The 22,243-nt window shown below is 35.2% G+C and overlaps 1 protein-coding gene across 1 annotated transcript in view; it reads right to left on the bottom strand.

Moving 5' to 3' along the window:
• ORC4 (origin recognition complex, subunit 4) overlaps positions 1-19,079 on the bottom strand; it is a 92,247-nt gene extending 73,168 nt beyond the window's left edge. The window contains exon 1 of the mRNA XM_012659424.1: positions 18,928-19,079. The gene's annotated coding sequence lies outside the window, so the exon portion shown is untranslated. The remainder of the gene's footprint in view (positions 1-18,927) is intronic.
• Between the last annotated feature and the right edge of the window lie 3,164 nt (positions 19,080-22,243).

Raw genomic sequence — 22,243 nt, 5'->3', positions numbered from 1 at the left:
AGTTAACAAATAAGGTGAGATTTTTTTTGAGTTTTTCAGAGCTGAAGAGCAATTCCAAACAAAATAACATTTTTGCCTACAGTGGAATAAACTGTGGAAATCACTGACAATTTTATAAAATCTTTTTTTCTCCTCATTTGTTCCCAGTGAATATACTGGGACACAATTTACTTAAGAACACATTCAGATCAAATGAACTCAAGGTTCAATAATCTAGTTAAGTCATATGATGACATGGTATTTTCTCACTGATACTAAGAAAACTGTTTTGGTAATGTCCCAATACTCAAAATTGATAAAATAATTCATAATGAAAGGCCTGCAATCCTCCAGCAAAGCCACTCTCTCTCTCACCTCTGAGTTTTCACTAGTCTTCACTACTGCATGGCAGTGTGCGTGGAATCATATATACACATACTCATACAACCACATATATATACATAAGTGAATATAAAGATATATATATATGTATTTATCTTTTAGTAACTGCATTTACTTTATAAAGTGGCTATTAGAATCCTGATATTAATGAATAAACCAATAAAGCTGTTTTCAAGAATATGGTGGGTCAATAGTCATAAACAATCCCCAGTGGGATAATAATGGAGTTAATATGAAATCTTCAAGGGAAAAAAAGGCATTATAAATTACTACGATTATTTTCTAATTATTAACCATGAATCATATCTTATAAATGATAATACGTATCAATTCTGCATTAGTGTTGAAGAGTAACTAAAAAAGAAATAATACTGGGAGGACTTCTTTGAAATATATGTCTAAAAATAAAGTATAATAGAGTCACACATAAATTATATATGCTAAGGAAAGAAACACCACAAATTTGTAACCAATCTGGAAATCCTTTAAACTTTTCAAATGCAACATAATTTTATTGGCACTGACTTATAACTACTGCACACCTCAAATATCATACTGGTCAACAGCAGTCTACATTCTCCGAACACATGGAATCTGACTACTAGAAACATGCTGAATAGGAAGAGGAATTAAGCTGAATCAAAGCTAATGTGTTTACTTGGATGGATAAATAGAATAAAGGCAATAAAGACCTGAATCAACAAGAACATCATTTTTTGGGAGGAGGAGGGGAATATATATATGGGACACAACATTTAAGATCAGGGCATTAAACTACAGTAAGTGGGTAAGGAGAAGGCACATGTAGGGCAAATTTCCCTTGAAGAGCCCTGAACTACCTACCCATAAAAATTACAGTATTGTACTTTCTTGCAATAGCAATATATTCATTTGATAAGAATAAGCTACTACCCACTATTCAATAAGTTTTTCCATTATTTCATAGAAAATTATAGGCTCCCTTACATTTTAGCAGGATCACCGAACATAATTCCCTCATTTTCACATGTGAAAAAATTGAGACACATATTTACTCACAGATCCAACTGCAAGCAGATTTAGATTAAGAATTTGGGGTGCTCTACCTCCATCCTTTTCTGCAAACCTTTCCATCCTGCCCAAGGTTAAAGGGCTATCAAAGAGACAACTGATGATCAATTATGAAGACATAGGTTCAAATACATTGTCTTCTATATTGTCATTCTTTACACATCTTTTCTCATGTAAACACCATTCTCTGTCCCAATAAAATGCTATTCCTTAATGTTTGAGGTTAAAAAACAAACAAAACCCCAATAGTAATAACCACCCTCATCCAAACAAAACCTAGTAATAATAACAAAAAACATCAGTATTATTAATTGGGTACAGGAAGAATTGAGTCTTCTGGATGAAAAAAATTTAAATATGCTCTAACCACTCAATTTCCTAATTCTTAAATAAGATAGAGGTAGCTCATGACATTCATCTTATTCCCTTGCAAAGACAGCAGGTAAACAAACATGGAATCTCCAATACTGGATCTGCAGTACTCTCTACTTGTGAATAAAAAAAATTACCTTTTCAAACTGAGCACACAAGAAAGCACATGGGGGTATAATCTTTTCTCTTTTTGGAATCAGAGCAGACTGCTAAACAATGAGACTAACCTGAGGAGCAGGACTGTAAACAAAAAGGCTTCCCATCTAAGAAGGCTCAGGGAGCACACCAATTTACCCTGACTTCCTTCGGAAATATCACTGATACTATAGAATAAACAACAACAAAAAGGACAAATCTATGCCATGAGGGAAGCTAAAAAGCTGAGATAACCAGAGTGCCGAAGAATTTCTAGACTATATCAAGCACATAGGCTCAAAAATCCATTAGAATCAAAGGGGTTACAACCCCATATATGTAAAAGACATCTATAAAAAATAAGTTTTCCCAGCAAAACTCCAGAATTACCAAAAAATCTAAAGTAGCAGGATGAAGATCATAAAGAATATGTTGTAAATGAATTAAAGGAGTTTACCCATCTCTTAATTCTGAGTACTTGGCAGCTCCATCCATCCCCAACTAAAGGCCACAACTATACTTCTCTACATAAAATAAGAGCTGCTTCAGAAGATGTAAGCACTGAGGCCTGAGAAGAGGAAGTGGTATCTAACTTTCTTGCCCTTGAAAAAGGAGATCTGATACTGAAAATGCAAGGTTTTCTTACATCCTAAAAGAAAATCTGGTATTATTTCCACTTTATTTCAACCAGCTTCTGAAATGGTCCCCAATGGTTGGTTCTTACCTTCCAGCATTTACACCTTTGAGTAATCCTCTACCACGATGTAGAGGCTGACAAGTGTAACCAGTATTATAGGATACTGTGGAAATGATGAAGTATGCCTTTTGATGTTAGCCATTAACTTCTCTAAGGACATCTGCTCTGGGGAAAGCTACCTGCTATGGCCTGAAGACAGTTAAGCAACCCTATGAAGAGGTCCATGTGTTAAGAAACTAAGGCCTCTTGCAAAGAGTCAGTAGTAACCTGCCAACCAATAATGAGTACACCAGCTTAGACACGGGTCATCCAGACCCTTTTAAGCCTTTGGATGACTGCTATTCCAGTTGACATCTTGACTGTAACCTCATGAGACCAAGAGCCAAAACCGTCTACATAAGTGGAATTCCCATTCCACAGAGACTGTGAGAAAATAAATGTTTGTTTTAAGTCACTACTTTTTGGAGTCACTTGCTATGCCACAATAGATAACTAATACATCCTTCTTCAGAATTTATAAAAAACAACAAAAAAACCCCACAAGTATTGATAATCCAAAACAGATCCAAATATAAATACAGTAAATATTCTTTACGGAAAAATAGTAAATACCACAAAATCTACAAGACGTGATCAAGATAGAATTTAGAGAAAAACTTAAGATATTAAATAAAATTATAAGAAAAATATGCAATTTGCAATATGTAACTTACAAAGCTAGAAAAAAACTAAGTAAATTAAGAGTACATAATGAAGAATAAAGATCAAAGCACAAAGATGATGAAATAATTAAGACATTTAAACAATTCCAATGTCTAGAAAAAAGATGTAGATCTTTTGACTTTATTCTGTGCACATAATATAATCATTGTTAATAGAATTGTGCAAAGTTAGGGTTTAAAAAATGTTCACATAGAATTCATAAAGACTCAAAGATCAAATATTTATTAGCAAAAACCACAGGTAAATAAGAAAAAAATCTCTTAGTGAGAAACTTGGTTAATTTTAAATACAGTAGATATCTATAACCTACTATATACAGTGAAATACTGGATGTTACCAATAAAATCATGAACAAGATGTGCACTATCACTGGTAATATTTAATACTATTCTGGAGAAATCAAAGAAAAGAATTTCACTAACCCAAATTCATGTGGCTAATATATACAAAGTGAGTTTAAAGACAACCATTCTTCCCAATAAAGGTTAGGCTGCAAGATTCTTTCAAATGGAAATATTCCATTTTAGTTTCCAAACCGTCAATTTAATCACTCGAACAATATGTTTATAATTACTTTGTTAATGTATACATACTTATTGATGAAAATATGTAAATATTGTCATCTGAGCTTGTTTCATCAAAAAATTACCAACAATTCTTATTTTAGTAATTATTATATTAATGTAGTAAACTGAAAAGTTCCATTGCTTCATATGTTCCATTGCCTTTTTAACTATCATTTATAAGTGGCAAAATTATTACGTGATACCCTGATGTTAATACAAAATAACTTAGGAAAACGACAAAATAAATCCCATCTCTAAAATGCAATTCTTGTTAAAAATAAATAAGAAAAATGTGCTTTCTGTTAAAATAAAAAGATTAAATGATCAATGTGTAATTTTTGGTTCAAAAAGGTTCAAGCCATTCTGGTCTGGCATATAGGTGCTTGGAAGCTGACACTCTTGTCACAAGAAAAAAGCTGAACAAACTAAAAAACAACTCTCAGAATTCATCAGAACACTGAAGTCAGGGCAAAGACAAACTGTTGGTCGCTCCCCAAACTGGACAGAAACAAGCAGATACAGAGAATCACAGCTAATCAGAGGAGGAGCAGAAACCACTGGAGCTGGTTTAAGGGTACTGCTGAAGGCTCAATATAGACAAGCTCAAGAGTTAAAAACTCCAAGGGAACCCAGTCTTAGGGAGGCCTCAACAATTTTTCTGAGTTTTACCTCCAGGAACCCTACCAGGTTATCACAGAGACAATCAGAGAAAAATACCCTCCTACTTCAGCAGGAAGAGTAGGAAAGCAACTATAGTGAAATACACTCAGAACATTCTGTTCTTACCAAAGCTTGCCCTCAAAGGAAACTATTTTATCAGAGCTTAAAAACCCAGGGGAAAGGAAATACTCAACTCCAGTCTCTCTAGCCTTACTGACACACCCAAGGAGTTGGGGGACTGAAGAATCTGTGAAAATAACAACCCAGAGGCACAGGCTCACGCTAAAAAACTGACACCCAATCATAGGACTATAGAATGGTTCTCCTCTCCCCACACCACCACATTAATAGGGCTCCTGTACAATGAGAGGGGATTACAAATGAAAGAACAGCATTTTCTAGACCTTATTTAAGAAATTCCTAGGAAAATCCAAAATAAACAAGGGAGACAAAACAAGGACACAGAAGAAATTTTAGCTTCCAGAACTACAGCTACAGGAAACAGCCTAACTGGCCCTCTCCCCACGCTACCACACCCTCTTTTTTTTGTTCTGTGTCCCTCTCACTCTGTTGCCCAGGCTGGAGTGGCATGTTAATAGTGTAACCTCAAACACACTCCCGTAACTTTTATTGTAGTATACTGTTAAAACTGTTCTACCATTATTATTGTTATTAATCTCTTACCGTGCCTAATTTATAAATTAAACTTTATCGAGGTATATACATACAGCTATGGAGAGGGAGAGAGGGAAGGGGAAAGGGAGGAAAAAGAAAGAAAATCTTGAAAGAAGCCAGAAGAAAAAAAAAATCTTACTTACAATGACAATAACATCAGACTTTTACTTAGAAATCATGAAAGCAAGAAGAAAGTGGAGTAATAAGGTATTTAGGGTACTGAAATAAAAAATATACCTAGAATTCTCTATCAAGTGAAATTGTCCTTCAAAAGTGAAGGAAAAACAGGCTTTCCAAGACAAACAAAAATTTCAGGAATTTGTTGCCAGTAAATTTGCCTGGCAAGAAATGTTTGTAAAAGTTCCTCAGAGAGAAGGAAAATTATGAAGGGTAGAAATTTAGATCTACATAAAGAAAGGAGAAGTGTTAGAGAAAGAATAAGCTACGAGAAAATATTACTTTTCTTATTCATAATTGATATAACAAGTAACAGTTTGTTCAAAACAGAGCAAAAACTGTATTCAGTAATTATAGCTTATGGATGAAGAGAAATGTATAACAGAAATCTAATAAGGGAATAAGAGAAAGGAACTAGGAATACTCTGTTATATGGTACTTGCACCACCCATTAAGTGGTACAGTGTAATCTGAAAGGGGACTTGGATTGGTTGTAAATGTGTACTGCCATTTCTATGGCAATCATATACAAAAAAAATTTTAAAAAAAGGAATTATAATTGATAGGCTAAACAAAGAAAAAAACTGAAACATAAAAAGCTCAATTAAAATCATAGAATGCAGAAAAAGAGTGGATAACAGGAGCAAAGAACAAGGACAATGAAGAGAAACAGAAACAAATACGGTAGATATTGATCCAGCTGTATCAGTAATGACTTTAAATCACACCAATTTAAAAACAGAGATTATCAGAATATATTAAAAAGACACAAGTATATGTTTAAGAAATTCACTTTAATTATAAAGATACGGATTAAAAATAAAAAGAGAAATTATATCATGCAAACAATCAAGAGAGGGAGAGTTGCTATATTAATTTCAGACAGAGCAAACTTCAGAGTGAGGGGAAATACCAGGAGTAAAGAGAGCATTACATGACAATAAAGAGGTCTGTTCTCCAATGAGACATAACAATCCTTAATGCGTATGTGCCCAACAACAAAGCGTCAAAAACATGGTAGAAAGGCAAGAAGAAATTGATGAATCCACTAGTATAGTTGGAAATATCAATATTCCTCTATGAATAATTAACAAATACAGGAGATAGAACATCAGCAAGCTGTACTTGAACTGGCCAGTACCATCAAACAACTGATCTAATTGACATTTATAGAATACTGCATCCAAAAGGAACAGAGAACACATTTTTTCAAGCTCACACAGGCACATTCACCAAAACAGACCACATTATGAGGCTTAAAACAGACCTTGACAAATTTTAATATAAATCAGATGAAGTATGGTTTCAGACCACAATGGAATTAAACTAGAAATGAGTAACGAAAAGATAGCTGGAAATCCCAAATATGTAAAGATTAAACAATGTACCACTAACACATTGGTTAAAGAAGAAATCTCAAGAGAAATAATTAATGTGAACAAAATGAAAAGGAGAATAGAACTTACCAAATTTGTAGGATGCAATGAAAGCAGTCTATAGAGGGAGATTTACAGCACTGAATGCATACATTATAATAGAAGAAACACCTATAACCAATAATCTAAGCTTCTTCCACCTTAGGAAATTAGGAAAAAAAGAGCAAATTAAAACCAAAATAAGCAGAAAAATGGAAATAAAAATTGGAACAGAAATCAATAAAATTGAAAACAGGAAAATCAAGAGAATCAATAATATGAAAAACTGGTTCTTTGAAAGGGCCAGTAAAAGTGATAAACCTCTAGTCAAACAGACAAAAAAAAGCTAAGACACAATTACTAATATAGGAAAGGTAAAGAGGAGTACCACTACTGATTCAAGAGACATTAAAATGATAATAAATACTATGAACACCTCTAGCCCACAAATTTGATAAACTAGTTAAAATGGAACAGTCTTTAAAAGATACAATCTACCAAAACTTACACTAGGAGAAACAGATAACCTAAATAATCTATAACTATTAAAGAAATTGAATTAGTAATTAGTAATATCCAAAACAGAAAGCACAAGGCCAGGATGGGTTCCCTGGTGAACTCCACCAAACATTTAAGAAGCAAAGGATACTGACCCTCTACAATCTTTTACAGAAAATAGAAATTAAGTTCTAACTTGTTAATATGAGCCTAGCATTAATCTTGTACCAAAACCAGACAAAGATATTACAGAAAAGGAAAGCAACAAACTTATACCTCTCACGAGCATAGATGTAAAAATTCTCAATGTATAAATTGAATCTAAAAATATATAAAAAGAATTATACGACAAAACCAAGTGGTATTTATATCACCTATGCAAGGCTGGCTCAACATTCCTAAAGCAATTAATGTAATCAATACCAACAAGAAAAAGAAGATAAATCAGATAATCTTTTCAACAGATGCAGAAAAAGCATTTGACAAAATGCAACACTTGTTCATGACTTAAAAATATATACATATAAAAAAACCTCTTAGGAAACTAGAAAGAACTTCCTCAACTTTGTAAAGAACATCTACAAAAAAACTACAATGAGCATCATAATTATTTAATGGTGAGAAACTAGATGCTTTCCCACTAAAAGCAGAAACAATACAAGCATGTCCTCTCTCACCAATCCTACTCAACATGGTACTGGAACCCCTGAAGCATCAAGACAAGAAAAGGAAACAAAAAGCACACAGATAGAGAGGAAGAAATAAAAGTGTCTTTGTTTGTAGACAGCATGATTATGTATGTAAAAAAATCACAAAATATCAACAACAAAATCACTGGAACTAATAAACAATTATAGTAAGGTTCTAGGACACAAGGTTAATGTACAAATACCAATCGCTTTCCTATATACTAATAACGAACAATTGAAATTAAAACAATACCATTTATATTAGTGCCTAAAAAAAAAAAAGCTCACCAAAAAACATAGGTATAAATCTAACAAAATATGTATAGCTCTTTATGAGGAAAACTACAAAACTGTGATTCAGGAAATGAGGGAAAATCTAAGTAAATGGAAATATATTTCATGAATAGAAAGAGTCCATACTGTTAAACGTCAGTTTTCCCAACCTTGATCTATAGATTCAATGCAATCCCAATTACAATCTCAGCAACTTACTGTATAGATATGATAAACTGATTTTAAAGTTTATATGGAAAAGCAAAAGACCCAAAACAGCCAATACAATACTGACAGAGAACTAAGTCAGAGGACAGAAAGTACCTGACTTGAAGACTTGTTATAAAGCTACAGTAATTAACAGAGTGTGGTAATGATGAAAGAATATCAATGGAGAAAGAATAGACTTCCCAACAAATGGTACTGGAACAAACAGATGTATATATGCCAAAAAATGAGTTGACATACGTTAATACCCTCCACAAAAATTAACTAAAAATGGATTATAGGTCTAAATATAAAAGGCAAAACTATAAAACTCCTAATATGTACCACTGTAGAAAATCTAGGTGATTTTCGGTTTGGCAATAAGTTTTTAGGTACAACACCATAAGCACAATCCATGAAAGAAAAAACTGATCAGGGGGATATTTCATTAAAACTAAAAATTTCTGTTCTGCAAATGGCACTGTTAAGAAAATGAAAAGATAAACTACAGACTGGGACAAAATATTTGAAAAATACATAACTAACAAAATAGTACCCACAATACACAAAGAACTCTTACAACTTAATGATTAAAAAAAAAAAAACCTAGTTTTAAAAAGGCAAAAGATCCATACAAACACCTTACCAAATGAGATATATAGGTGGCAAATAAACATATGAAAAGATGATCAACAACATATGTCATTAGAGAATTGCATATTCAAACAATGAGCTACCAATCCACACCCACTACAAATGGCTAAAATTCAGAACAATGACAACATCAAAGGCTGGTGAGAATGTGGAACAATGGGAACTCTTATTCATTGCTGATGGAAATGCATGGCCACTTTGTAAGACAGTATGGCAGCTTCTTATAAAACTAAATATATTCTCTTTTTATATAATCTAGCAATCACATACTTTGTTACCAAAATGAGCTGCAGAATTAGGCCACTGCAGAATTAGGCCCAAACACCTGAACCTGACTGTTTATAGTAGCTTGCTTTATAATTGCAAAACTTGGAAGCAAACAAGATGTTCTTCAATAGGTGAAGGCATAAACAAATCATAGTTCATCCATAAAATATTATTCAGTGCTATGAAATAAGCTATCTATGAAAAGACATGAAGAAACTTTAGATGTGTATTGCTAAGTGAAAGAAGCCAATCTGAAGGGGCTAAATACTGTTAATATATGTATCTAACTATATGAGATACTGGAACAGGTAAAACTATAGAAGCAATGAAAAGATCAGAGGCTCTCAAGGATTGTTGGAGGAAGAGTGGAGCAGGGATTTTTAGGACAATGAAACTATTCTGAGGATACCATAATACATGTCATGTATTTGTCAAAATTCATAGAATGTAAACACAAAGACTAAACCCTTAATGTAAACTATGGACTTTTATTACTAATGTTTAGCACTGGCTCATTAAATGTGACACATGTCCCACGCTAAAGCAAGTTATTAATAGGGAAACTGGGTTAATAGTGGTGGGGGTGGGGGGGAGAGAGGTATATATGGGAACTTGCAGTGCTTTCCACTCAATTTTTCTTTAAACCTAAAATAGGTTTAAAAAATAAACTTATTTTATTTATAAGATTTATTTAGAGTATTTTTAAACATAGGAAATGCTCTTAAAAATCAATTTAAAAAATTAAAATAAACATTAAATATTAGAAGGAGGTAAGCAAAAGAAAAAGGAAGGAAGGAAGGAAGGAAGGAAGGCAGGCACAAGTTTTACTTTCCACTGCAGTCAACTATTTCAATCCAAAAATATGCACAGAAATGTAGACCCCAAAATTCTTTACCCTTTTTTATTATTTGTGAAAAAGCCAGGTGAGAACACAATCTTACAAGATGTGTGCAAATGCAATGTAGAGCAAAAGGCAGTTTCAAACCAGTAAGGCAGAAAAGTTATAAAATGAACTAAAAATCTCTGTAAAATAAAATGCATGGGAAAAATCTGCCTTAGCAGATTGTGACCCTATATCAATGTTTGCAGAGCAATAGAAGGTAATTCAAGTGAATTACTAGCTACGAAAATAATACATTAAAACTCATTCATCTGTTGTTGTTTTTAAAGAAATCAGATGTTTTAAAAACATTTATATACCAAAGTAAGAAAATTTTTTGTTTTATTTTCCCTTGTCAACACCAATCATGGCACTATTCAGGAATATAACTTCTAGAAGTTGGAAGGATATTCTTGCAATATAAAGCAAATAAACATATTATTATTTCACGAGTATTTAATATAATGGAAAGATGTTAGCAGCGTATTATGTCTTTTGAAAGCTCTATGACCCCACACTGTTAATAAATGCGTAAAAATATAGTATAAAAAGACCAAAATTACACATATTAGCATCTCAAAATTATTACTGGGCACAGGGATTATAGGCGATTTTTGTTTTTTCTTTGCACCTTTACACTGAATGTGCATCATTTTTGTAACTTTTAAAAATATCTTGTACATTTAAATCAAATCCTGTAGTTTACAATTTGACTATATAAATTTCTAAGTGCAAACTGTGATGATAAAATTGCATTTTAACTTTTAAATATATCACAAACGTAATATGTATTTTAATGTAAATTTTTAAAAATATGATATTCACCAAACATTGCAGCAGAATGATGCTATAACATGTTGAACATAATACAAACAACTGAAACAGTTGGCTAGTAGCTGAAACTTAGCTTTTTACAGGAAATATTTTTGGGTATTTACTAATTATGAAGTGAGACGATTGAGACACATATAAACCCTACCAGTAGTTATTTTAAGAGAGCAATATTACGTTGACATTTCTGGGTTATCTATATTAGAAAGATGTTTACTTTCATAAATGACAGAAAGATGAAGGCATGAAAGAGAAAGTGAAAATGTACACATGTATGCCAAAAGAATAGCTAACAAGATTCAGAACTTTAATCTTGAAAAGTATGACCTCAACTCTTTGGTCATGCTATGGTTTAGATATGGTTGGCTTGTCCCCACCAAAGCTCATGTTGAAATTTGATCCCCAGTGTGGTGGTGTTGGGAGGTGGGGCCCAGTGGGAAGTGTTTGGGTTATGGGGGTGGATCCCTTAAAAATGGCTTGGTCCTGTTGTGGAGTTAGTGAGTTCTGCTCTCCCAAGACTTGATTAGTTCTCATGGGAATGGGTTGTTATAAAGCCAGGATGCCCCTGTGGTTTCCCTCTCTTTTCATGTGTTTGCTTCCCCTTTTAACCTTATACACCATGTTGTGACGCAAGCCCTTGCCAGAAGCCCAGAGCTTGCACTTGAACTTCTCAGTCTGTAGAACCATGAACTAAATAAACCTCATATCTTTAGGCATTACCCAGTCTCAGGTATTCTTTCATAACAATACAAAATGGAATAAGATAGATCAAAATGTCATACTATTCTCAATTCTCCTATTAATCAAGAAAGCCGTATAGGACTAAGATTTTGCTATGTTTTCATTGGAGATAAAAAGGAAGACGGTAGAATATGGGATAAAGAGTAAAAAAAGATTAGGAAAAGGCAGCAATCCCAACATTTACGTGGTTGAAGATAGCATATTAGGCAGGAGTTGGAACAGAAAGTGGGAATAAAGCAGACATAAAAGGATAGGAAACAACTGTAAATTCCAGACTTCCTCTACCTTCTAGTTTATAATCTTCAACTCACATCTGACTTTCCTATTTATACATTTAGTAAAATGTACAAAGCCATGCAAATCTCATCAGCTAATCCTGTCTAAATAGTATAAATATATAATATCAAGTTCACTTAATAATCAGTCTTAATTTGGACTAGAATTCAATGACAAAGCCATTTCCAAAAAGATGTGCAGTGCTAATTTCTGCAGTTTTAATTAAATAGAAGCCTCTATTCCACTCCATCAGAAGAGATTTATTTTCTACAGAGGTTAAAACAGAAGGACCCTATACTGGGGGACATCAGCAGAAGGTGAAGGTACTGTAGCCAAATAAATAAACCAATAAATAATTGAGGGGGAGGAGAATTAAGAAAATACTTATATATTGAATGCTGAGACTTTCCACCTCTCTTCTTTTACTTTGTTCTCAAGGCACTGGCAATTAGGCTTATATACTGGAGCAGGGTTTCTCAGGAAAGGCACTACAGATACTTTAAACTTGATTACTGTTTGTTGTGGGGGCTATTCTCTGCATTGTAGAAAGTTCAACAGCATCCCCAGATTCTATTCACCAGTTATCAATAGCAACCCACCCACAGCAATTAAATAAGTCTCCAGATATTGCCATTTCTCTTGGGGAACCAAAGTGTCCCAGCTGAGAATCACTGACTTACAGCCAGGTGACTAGAAAATCCTTCTCATGGACTCTTCTTAGTCGTAGAGAAAAGGCTTCCAAATACCTAAAGATATTGACATCAGGGTTTTTTGTCCCTAACTCCCATGCCCCAGCCATATTCACAGAGCCCAGAAATAGATTTCTAATGCCCCTAACATAAATTTGAACATACAATCAAGGATCAAAATATAGCCAAGGAAACCCTATGTGATGAAATAGACTAAAACATACTAACAAAAGGAATAACTTGGAGAAAATAGAGAAAGCAGGGAGAAATAAACTTCAAAATGAAAACGTAAAAATTTTAATTCATAGATAAGAAAAAAATAACAGAATGTATTAAATACAAAGACCTAAAGGGGCTTTTGGAAATTAAAAATATGATAGCAGAAATGAAAGTCTCAAAGGCTTAAAAAAGTAAATTTTCCACAAAGTGTAAAGCAAAAAAAGAAAAAAAGATGAAAAATGGGAGAAAAGGAATAGGTCCAGGAAGTAGAACGTCTAGTTAGAGCTCCAAAACCAAAAACAAAGCGACAAGAAAACTAAAGAAAAAAAATCAGGAACCTTCCTAGAACTGATGGATACAAATTGTCATACTGAAAGAACTCATAAAATGCATGGCAAAAGGGATTACTGTAGACTCATAATAAGTCAAATCACCTGTGACATTTCAGAACTCTAGCTACAACAAAGAGGAAGATTCTACAAGCTTCACAGAAATAGATTCCAAAGGGGAGTAAAAGTGATGTGTAAAGTGTTGGAAATTAGAATGGCTGCAAATTTTTACAGCAGATGCTAAAAATTCTTTGGAAATTTTGAAGAAAAACATTTTCCAACTTATAATCCTACACCCAGCCAAACAAACAGTTGCGGTACAATAAAGACACTTACACAAATATGATGCCTCAAAACAGTAGCGCAAATTCAGCAAGCTACTGGAGACCATGATAAACCAAAATGTGGGAGTATACAAGTCAAAGGAGTACATAGGATCTAGGAAACAGGGAATCCACCATGGGACAGAGGATACACAAGTGGCAACCATGCCAAGCAACGGGCCTAAATTGACACAGATCAGAATGCTCTAAGAGAAATTTCTTGATGATGGCTAAACTAATAAAAGTACTTGATAGTTCTGAATATGTGGACAGAATATGCTAACAATTAGCAGCTTGGGACTGAACTAATGACAAATATTTATAAACTATATAAACATTGAATGGTTATATAGCAAAACCTAAGAGAGCAGGGGGAAGATGGGGGAATGGCTGTGGTGTTTGTGAAAAAAAGCTAAATCTATATCATCCATAGTAACATGTCAAAAGGTAATGTCTAAAATTTTTTAAAAGACAAGAGATACAAATATGTTATTTAGAGATATGAAGGTAAATACCAAATACCTAAAGATACTGACATCAGGGTTTTAAAGTTATCCAAAATAACTTTAAAAATGTTTGCCTCTAGACGGGAGAAATGGGGGCTGAAGCAGTCACCTTCTCCTACATTGCACCCTTCCTAGGACTAAGCAAAGTGAGGAGGAAAAGGCCCAACCATTCTGGTGCACCACGGTGCTAGTCTGATGGGAAATATTCTGGAGAACCTAACCTGTGACAAAGAGGTACAAGCTGTTTTTAATAAGCCACAGAGAAGTAGTTGAAACTTTAAACGTGTGTTCTTGTTTCTTTTACCTTTGAAAATAATAAGGGAGAGAGAAAAAACAAACTGCTTAAAAAGATTTTCTAATTTTATTAATGTGGTTTCTTATATTGTAGAGGCAAATGTGATTTAAAACATTTAAAACTAATGTATGAGTTAAGTTAAAACATACAATTTTGACTAGAAGCGTAAAGATCTTAAAATCAAATCTCAAAAAGAAATAAGAAAAGAAAGGATGAGGGTTCTATTTATGGTAATGGCCAACACTCCTGCTGAGACCAACAAAAAAACTTCATAATAAAAATGAAAGAAATAAGGCATAATAAAGTGATTAGTCATTACCCTAAATTACATTCCAAAATCTATTGAAAGGTGAACCAAAAATAAACCACGCACCCACTCACTTTTGTTTTGAGGACATTTGCCTATCTAGAAGAAAAGGCTGAGAAAGAAGGTTGAGCCACTGGAGGCTTTCCTGGACTACGGTAAAAAGTGGTAAAAAAAACAAAGTGGACTATGGTAAAAACACAGGGTCCATCAAAGCTGGGACCCAGACAAGTCATCATCACTTTACGTGCAACATCATTAGTATAAAGGAAAATTGCAGTTAAGTAGAATTCATATGTACTTGAAGCCCTGTTTAATGTCAAGTGTATAACAGAAGAAAACCCAAATCTTAAACATGAATAAAGTGATGTGGGACAGACAGCACCCTTAGGCATCTTTCCGAGAAAAATGCACCTTAACAAAGATATCATTATCCTAGGACTTATATATCCCTATAATTTTCAAATACAATTGGCACACAAGGAAAAAAAATCATTAGCCAGCAGAAATAGACACAAAAAATTTAAAAACTGGAATTATCTGTTACAAACAACAAATGAACTATAAATATAGTGGGGCTTCTGTATCCACAGATTCAACCAACTGTGGATTAAAAATATTTAAAAAATAAAAATATAATTAAAAGTACACATAAAAATACAGTATAACAATTATTTGCACAGCACGTACATCATATTGGGATGTAAGTAATCTAGAGATGATTTAAAGTACATGGGAGGGTGTATGTAGGTTGTATGTAAATACTATACTAGTTTATATGAGACTTGAGCATCTATAGATTTTGGTATCCAAGGGGGGTCCTGAAACCAATCCCCCATGGATAATGAGGGATGACTGTACTATCCCAACAAAAACCAAGATTGCAATTTTCAACAGGTAACTAGAAACAGTTAAGAATGCACATAGCTGATATTTTTTTAAAAGATACTGATGCTTTGATTCAAGAATCTCAGTAAATATAAGGACAAAAAATTTCACACAAAAAGATCAGAGCAAAATAGCAGAATTTTAAAAGACAGCTTTCTTTCACAGTAAGAATTAGATGGACAATTTATGCCTCAAAATCAATTATGGAAGCCAAAAACAGTGGAATGTTACCTTCAAGGTGTAGATGAAATAAATAGCCACAAATCTACAATATCCCCTAAAGCATTCTTCAAGATTGAAGGAAAAACAAAAAATTAAAAGCAAAAAATTAACAGAACTGATCAGAATTTCTGCATTATGGAACTCTTAAAGAGTACATTAAAGTAAATGGAAAAAGATCCCAAGAAAAAAGTCAGAGATGCAGCAAGTTAAGAACAAAGAAAAGTGGTAAACATTTAGAGAAATCTAACTCAAAATTAGTGGTAGAGAACAGTGTTCTCCAACAGAAATATAATACCACCCACGTAAGTAATTTTAAATTTTCTAGTACCCAAATTAAAAGCAAAACAAGATGAAATTAATTATAATTTCAACATGAAATCATTATGAAAGTTGAGGTATTTTCATACTAAGGTTTTGAAATCCAGTGTTGATTTTACATTTACAGAACATCACAATTCAGATGCGAAATTGTCATCAGAAAATACTTGGTCTATATTTTTATAAAATTTACAGTTGAGAAAGCAGATTTATGCGTCCAATTTTTTCCAAACATACAAAAAGTTTTACAGTAACTGAATTAAGTATCAGTTTTCAAATTTAAATCAACACTAGATAATACTAAAAATTCAATTCCTTGGTCACACCAGCCACATTTCAAATGCTCAAAAGCCATATGCAGCTGGTGCCTACTGTATTGGATACCACAGGTGTAGAACTTGTTTCCTGGAGTTAAAATTACATACAGAATTGAAATAACAACAATAACAGCATGTAAGCTAGTAAAGACCTCAATGAAGATAAATTTTTATCTAGGAAGAAAGTAATGTTCTAAGCACAGAGAAGATATCTGCCACACTGCTACAATCTTTGAGTAAAACAGACAACCCAATAGAAAAACTGCACGAAGATCTAAAAAGACAATTAAAAAGACAATCCTAGAAAGAGGAAATCGAAATAGCCAGTAAGTTTTAGAAAAAGTGCACAAACTCATTAGTATGCAGGACAGAGTAAATTAAAACAGTAAGATAAAGCTACATTCATCAAGTTGGCAAAAATGAAAATTAACTGTTGGTGAGACTGCAGAAATAAAGGGATCTGTCATATAGATAGATCAAGATCAATATACTGCTATGAGAATATAAATTGGCATATTCACTTTGGAAAAGTTTGGCACAATCTAACGAGGCTGAAAATAAATATATGTACTCTATAAAAATACATGCTTAGGTACAATACATGTATAAGAACATTCATGGTAGCACTGTTCATAATTGCTAAAAACTAAACACAATCTAAATGTCTATTAATATTAGACCAGTAAGATTAATCGTGGCTTATTCCTAATAAGACTTACTCTACTATAGACATTACTATATTGCAATAAAAATGTATGAACTACAGTTAAATGTACTAACAGAGTTAAATTTCAGCAGCATGGAAGAAAAAAACACAAAGTACGTAATATATAATCCATAATAGGCATAACTAATGTACCTTATTTAGGAATGCTGACATAGGTGGTTAAAAAATACTAGAAAGAAAGTGCTAAATAATCGTAAAAATCAGGAGAGTGTTAACCTCTGGGAAAAGTGAGAAGGGGGAATGATCAGGAATGGATGGGGTGAGGGTGTTTCTCAGGTGCCACCAAAGTTCTAATTCTTGACTGTGGCAGTGGTGACAGAGTTCACTTTATAGTTACTCATTATCCTACACATCTATGTTTTGTGCCATTGTTTAGTATTTTACTATAAAAAGATTTCAAAATTGTATCTAAGGCACATTCATTGCATTGGTATATTTTTTTCATTATATAATGGTAGACATTTGGTTTTCATATAAAGAAAATTTTAAGGCACCAGTGTCTATTTCTGATTCCATCTGATACGATTACTGTACACACAGAAGGCAGTAAACACCAGGCAATAATGCATGAATAGGGTCCAATGCCAAAACTTGCAGGAAAATGCAAAAAAAAAAAACAGTAACTTTAATTGATAGTGCACTCTAAAGAACTCACACTACAGAATTAAATAATACCAACACGACAAACATGAGGAATTTTTGATTCCTAGTTTAAAAAAAAAGTACACACGTACACAGGTGTTGATCCTTCAAAGTACCTTCATGAAAGGTAACTGAAAGATTGGAATGTTTTAAATTAAAAATGTATGAAATGAATGTGAAAAAGTACTATTTTACTATAAAAGATCTACTATATAAATTTATAAATCCTTTCTTAAATATTTGGAATGAATTCCGATTTTATGATAGAAACATTTTCACCAAAAATGGGTAGAAACCAAACGCTCAAAAGCTAAGGATAGTACCCTAAGAAATTTAAGATGAAACACCCATTTTAAAACTCTCATCTACAATACAGCAAGAGAAAACTATGATGCTGTCCCTTCTCTCTTCACCAACTGTAAAACTCAACATCAAAGATTACACATTCCCACATCCCTGTCTGAGAACGGGCACGAGGCTCTGCGTTGCAGCAACAACTCAAGACATGGAGGGAAATTCCACCCAAGACTTCCCTGTCTGCTCCTCCTCCAAAGCCACTCCAGGGAGGGTTGTGAGGTAAGGAACGAAGGGCGCCATACCCGTTATAAGCAATGTATCTGAGGGATATGGTTAAAATTCACACACCAGGCTTGTCTCGGTCCCTGGATATTTCCCCTGCTCTCTGCAGTGATCAGAGTTAACTGCTCAGGCTCCACAGATTCATTTCTCTCTTACACCCGGACCGTCACATTCCTCACCCCGTCGCAGAGCTAGTCTCCTCAGGATTCCCTGCAGTTGTCAGAGATTCGTCGGCAGGCTCACGGGGAGGCCACCAGTCAGGGCCCGCCCGGTCCAGGCCTAACCGGCCTACACAAGCCTGCCGCCTTCCCACATTCCCAGTCTCCAAAGCCTTACATCCTTCTCCTTTCGGTTCTCCTTTTAGCACTGGCCTTCGTTTGAGGTTAGCCTACCCCACATTACCTCTCGCAGAAAAGCTTGGCTTTTCTAGGGCAAAGCGGGGAACCAGCGACTACAGTAACCGCTTCACAGGATTGTCTCACCCCGTCATCCGCTCAGCTTCACCTGCTGATGCCAACGGTACACAACCACTCCCGGCATGCCCCGCGCACGCATCGCCTCTCTCACCCCGCCCCCCTCCCGCCCCAACACGTGACTACCTTTCGCTTCCATCCACGCCCACTTCCGTTCCTCCACTTTCTCTTAGGAGGGAGGAGGGACCTGAGGGTGTTAAAGAGTAGCAACTTCCTCCTCCTTCCCGCCCCCGCCCCTCTACCCCGTGCTACAATGTCTTCCGGGTCGCGGGCGCCTCGGAGCCTTCTGGGAAAACATCTCATTTCCTCCCCTCCCCCTCCTCCTGCCTTCAACCAACCAGCCTCCCGTCAGAAAGGGACATGCGCAGTGAGTGCCTCCCGTCTCTTCTACCCGAGCCCCCCCTCCCCCCGCCAAGCAGAGAGACCCCAGCAGCAGCAGCAGCTGATGATGAAGAGAGAGGCAGTGGCAGAGGGGGGGCACCTTTTATTTCTATTTTTAAAGGGACAGGACACTAATTCTACCCCACTTCAACCTTGAATTGAGGGGGGTGGGGGGAAGGCGGCTGAGTTCCTTCCCCCACCCTCCAGCCCTGAGCCCTGAGAGGGAGATTGAGCCTGAGAGAAGGAGAAGGAGTTTCTTCTTCTTCGAAAACCCCCAACGACTCCTACCCCCTCACCCCTCCAACTCGCCTCCCTCCCGAGCCCCCTCCACCCTCCTCCTCTTTGGCCGTGAGAGGAGGAGAGAAAGAGACCAAAAGCCTCTTAGCAACACAGACCCTTTGCTGCTGCTGCTGCTGCTGCTGCTACTGCTGTTGCTGCTGCTGCTGCTGCTACTGCTACTGCTGCTTGGCCCTGGCTGGAGACATCTCACTACACCCAGGAGCAGCCACTTCCCCAGCTCTCCTCCTCCTCCTTCGCCTCCTCCTCCTCCTCCACTCCCCCCCTTTATTACCCTTTGTGTCATCTTCCACAGCTCCAGGGAAGGCACTCAAAAGTGGGGGGCAGGAAAGGTAAGTGTGTCTGTGGGGGCTTCATTGCCTTCCTCTGGCTCTGACTTTCACTCCGGGGCAACAGTAGCACCAAACCACATACGCAGTGGAGCTCCGGGGTGGGGAGGGGGTGGTGCTGGGGGGGGAGTGAAGGAGGGGTTGGAGTAGGGAGGGGTGTGTGAGGTGGGGTGCCCATCCTGTCAGGGAAGGAAGGGCACTTTTATTTTTATTTGCTGTTGTCAAAAGTGGTTTCTCTCCTCCAGCTAACATCTGATTGTGTCTTGCTCCAGTGGGGGAGAATACAAAAACAACCCCCTCCCTCCTCCAATGAGGCGCCAGGGAAAGAGACAGAAAGAGGCACACTTTCTAGATGTCACTTAAAAAATTTCATTTGGGGAGCTTTTTTCTCTTTCCTTAGGAAAAGCTCCACTGCATTTGTTTCTGAGTGGGAAAATGTCGGGATCTGGATTGTATTGGAACTGCTTATCCATTTGTAGACCTGAGTGTTTTCCCCTTTTTGGTTCTGTATGTGATTTGGATATTGACTTACTTCAGTGTTGGAAGACTTGATTGGTTTTTGCTTTAGGGGTTTAGTATTCCATTTTTTTGTTTTGTCAGACTTGCATAGAAAATTTCAAATTTTTAGTTGATAGAGGCCTTTGGTTAGGTTTTGACTTGTATTGTTGCTTTTTTTGTTAAATGTTTGTTTCATGTATCAGTACATAAAGTTCAAAGCTCCAAAATGCTTAAAGTTTAAATGCCCCTGGTATTGTCTATTCCTATATGTGTTCCTGATACTTATTTTCCATAAGATAAGAATATTAGTTGTTTTATAATTAAGCTGGGTATTTTTGTAATCTTTGTAACTTGTCTGAACAAGTAATTCCCATTGAAAACTTTATGTTGTTCTGGCGGCATGGAAGGCCAAACCTCTCCATCAATAGTTTGTTGGATTGGTACCACTTTCAGTTTTAACTGAATTATTTATTTACTGTTGTAAATTGAGATGAGTTTTTCATCTCTTGGGGTACTGAACCAAATTGCTCACTGTATGTGAAAGAATACAAATTTCAAAAATATATTTTCATGAGCCAAAGACATCATGAAATTGTAGTTAGTATATTAATGGTAGTTAGCTATAGATTGAAAGGTAAATCCAGATTTAGGTTTATAGAGTAACAATATTGATAAAAATCACTATTCTCCATTTTTACATGGTACGTTCTTAGTGAATAGCTTTTAAATTCAGTGCTGTATTTTATTTCACAAACACTAGAAAGTCTGTTTCTGATGTAGGCCTTTTACTAGGGCCTGTATTGGAAAGTGGTATTTTGTTTCACTTATACATTTCTTTATCCATTCCTTGAAGATGGATGCACACATGCATACACACACACTCTCTCTCTCTCTCTTTCTGTTTCTCTCTCACACCCTTTTTTTTTTGTAACTGCATTGGTATCTCTGATCCCATAATTTATGTCAGCAAAAAATATTCTTCTGTAAAGCAGCAATTTTGTGATCAGACTGGCAATATGAAAACAGCAATTTGATCAACTAGAAAGGATTGAAGAAATATAAATCTAGAAGGATATTTCACATAAATATTATACAGACATGATAATACTTGTAATTTTTTATTTTCTTGATGGTAAGGCCAAGACATAACATACTTAAGTTTTAGTGACAGAAAAGCATTGCATATGTAGAAACTTGTTCTGTAAAATTTTAATTACCAACTGTGCGCAAAAGTAGACATTTACACACAGGAGGTAAAAAAGCTATGTAGTAGTAAGCAATATGGTCTTATTTTCCTTGTTTTTGTTATAAATTTGAACAATTTCTTACCTTTCTCTGAGGTGTAACTGGTGCACTTAAGCAGAAATCATTGCCAAGTTCAAGTTTTTCCTCCCAATGTCAATTATTACTATTCTGGGTTCACCTAATTCTTGTTCTTACCTTAAAACCTCAGCAACCTTAATGTAAGAGATAGACTGCAGAATTTAGTGAAAGACTAAATTTTAAGTTAAGTGAATTATGTAGGTAATTGGGGTGGTGGTTGCCCAGCAGGCAGCTGAATAAAAATGTACAGTCTTTAGTTTAAAATCTTTACTTACTTTGTTTCTACTTTCCTTTGAAACCATTCCTTTTCCCACCACCCCCAGGTTAATCCTTTATGGTTACTTCCAGACTTTCTCTAAGTTGGATAATGATTTATGTCTAGAAAATCATTTATTGTATTTTTATTATGGCTGATGG

Source organism: Propithecus coquereli, unplaced genomic scaffold (genome assembly GCF_000956105.1).
Source record: "Propithecus coquereli isolate 6110/MARCELLA unplaced genomic scaffold, Pcoq_1.0 Scaffold118, whole genome shotgun sequence".
NCBI lineage: Eukaryota > Metazoa > Chordata > Mammalia > Primates > Indriidae > Propithecus > Propithecus coquereli.
The sequence above is the reverse complement of the archived record's forward strand: the minus strand, read 5'-3'. Positions and strand labels throughout refer to the sequence as shown.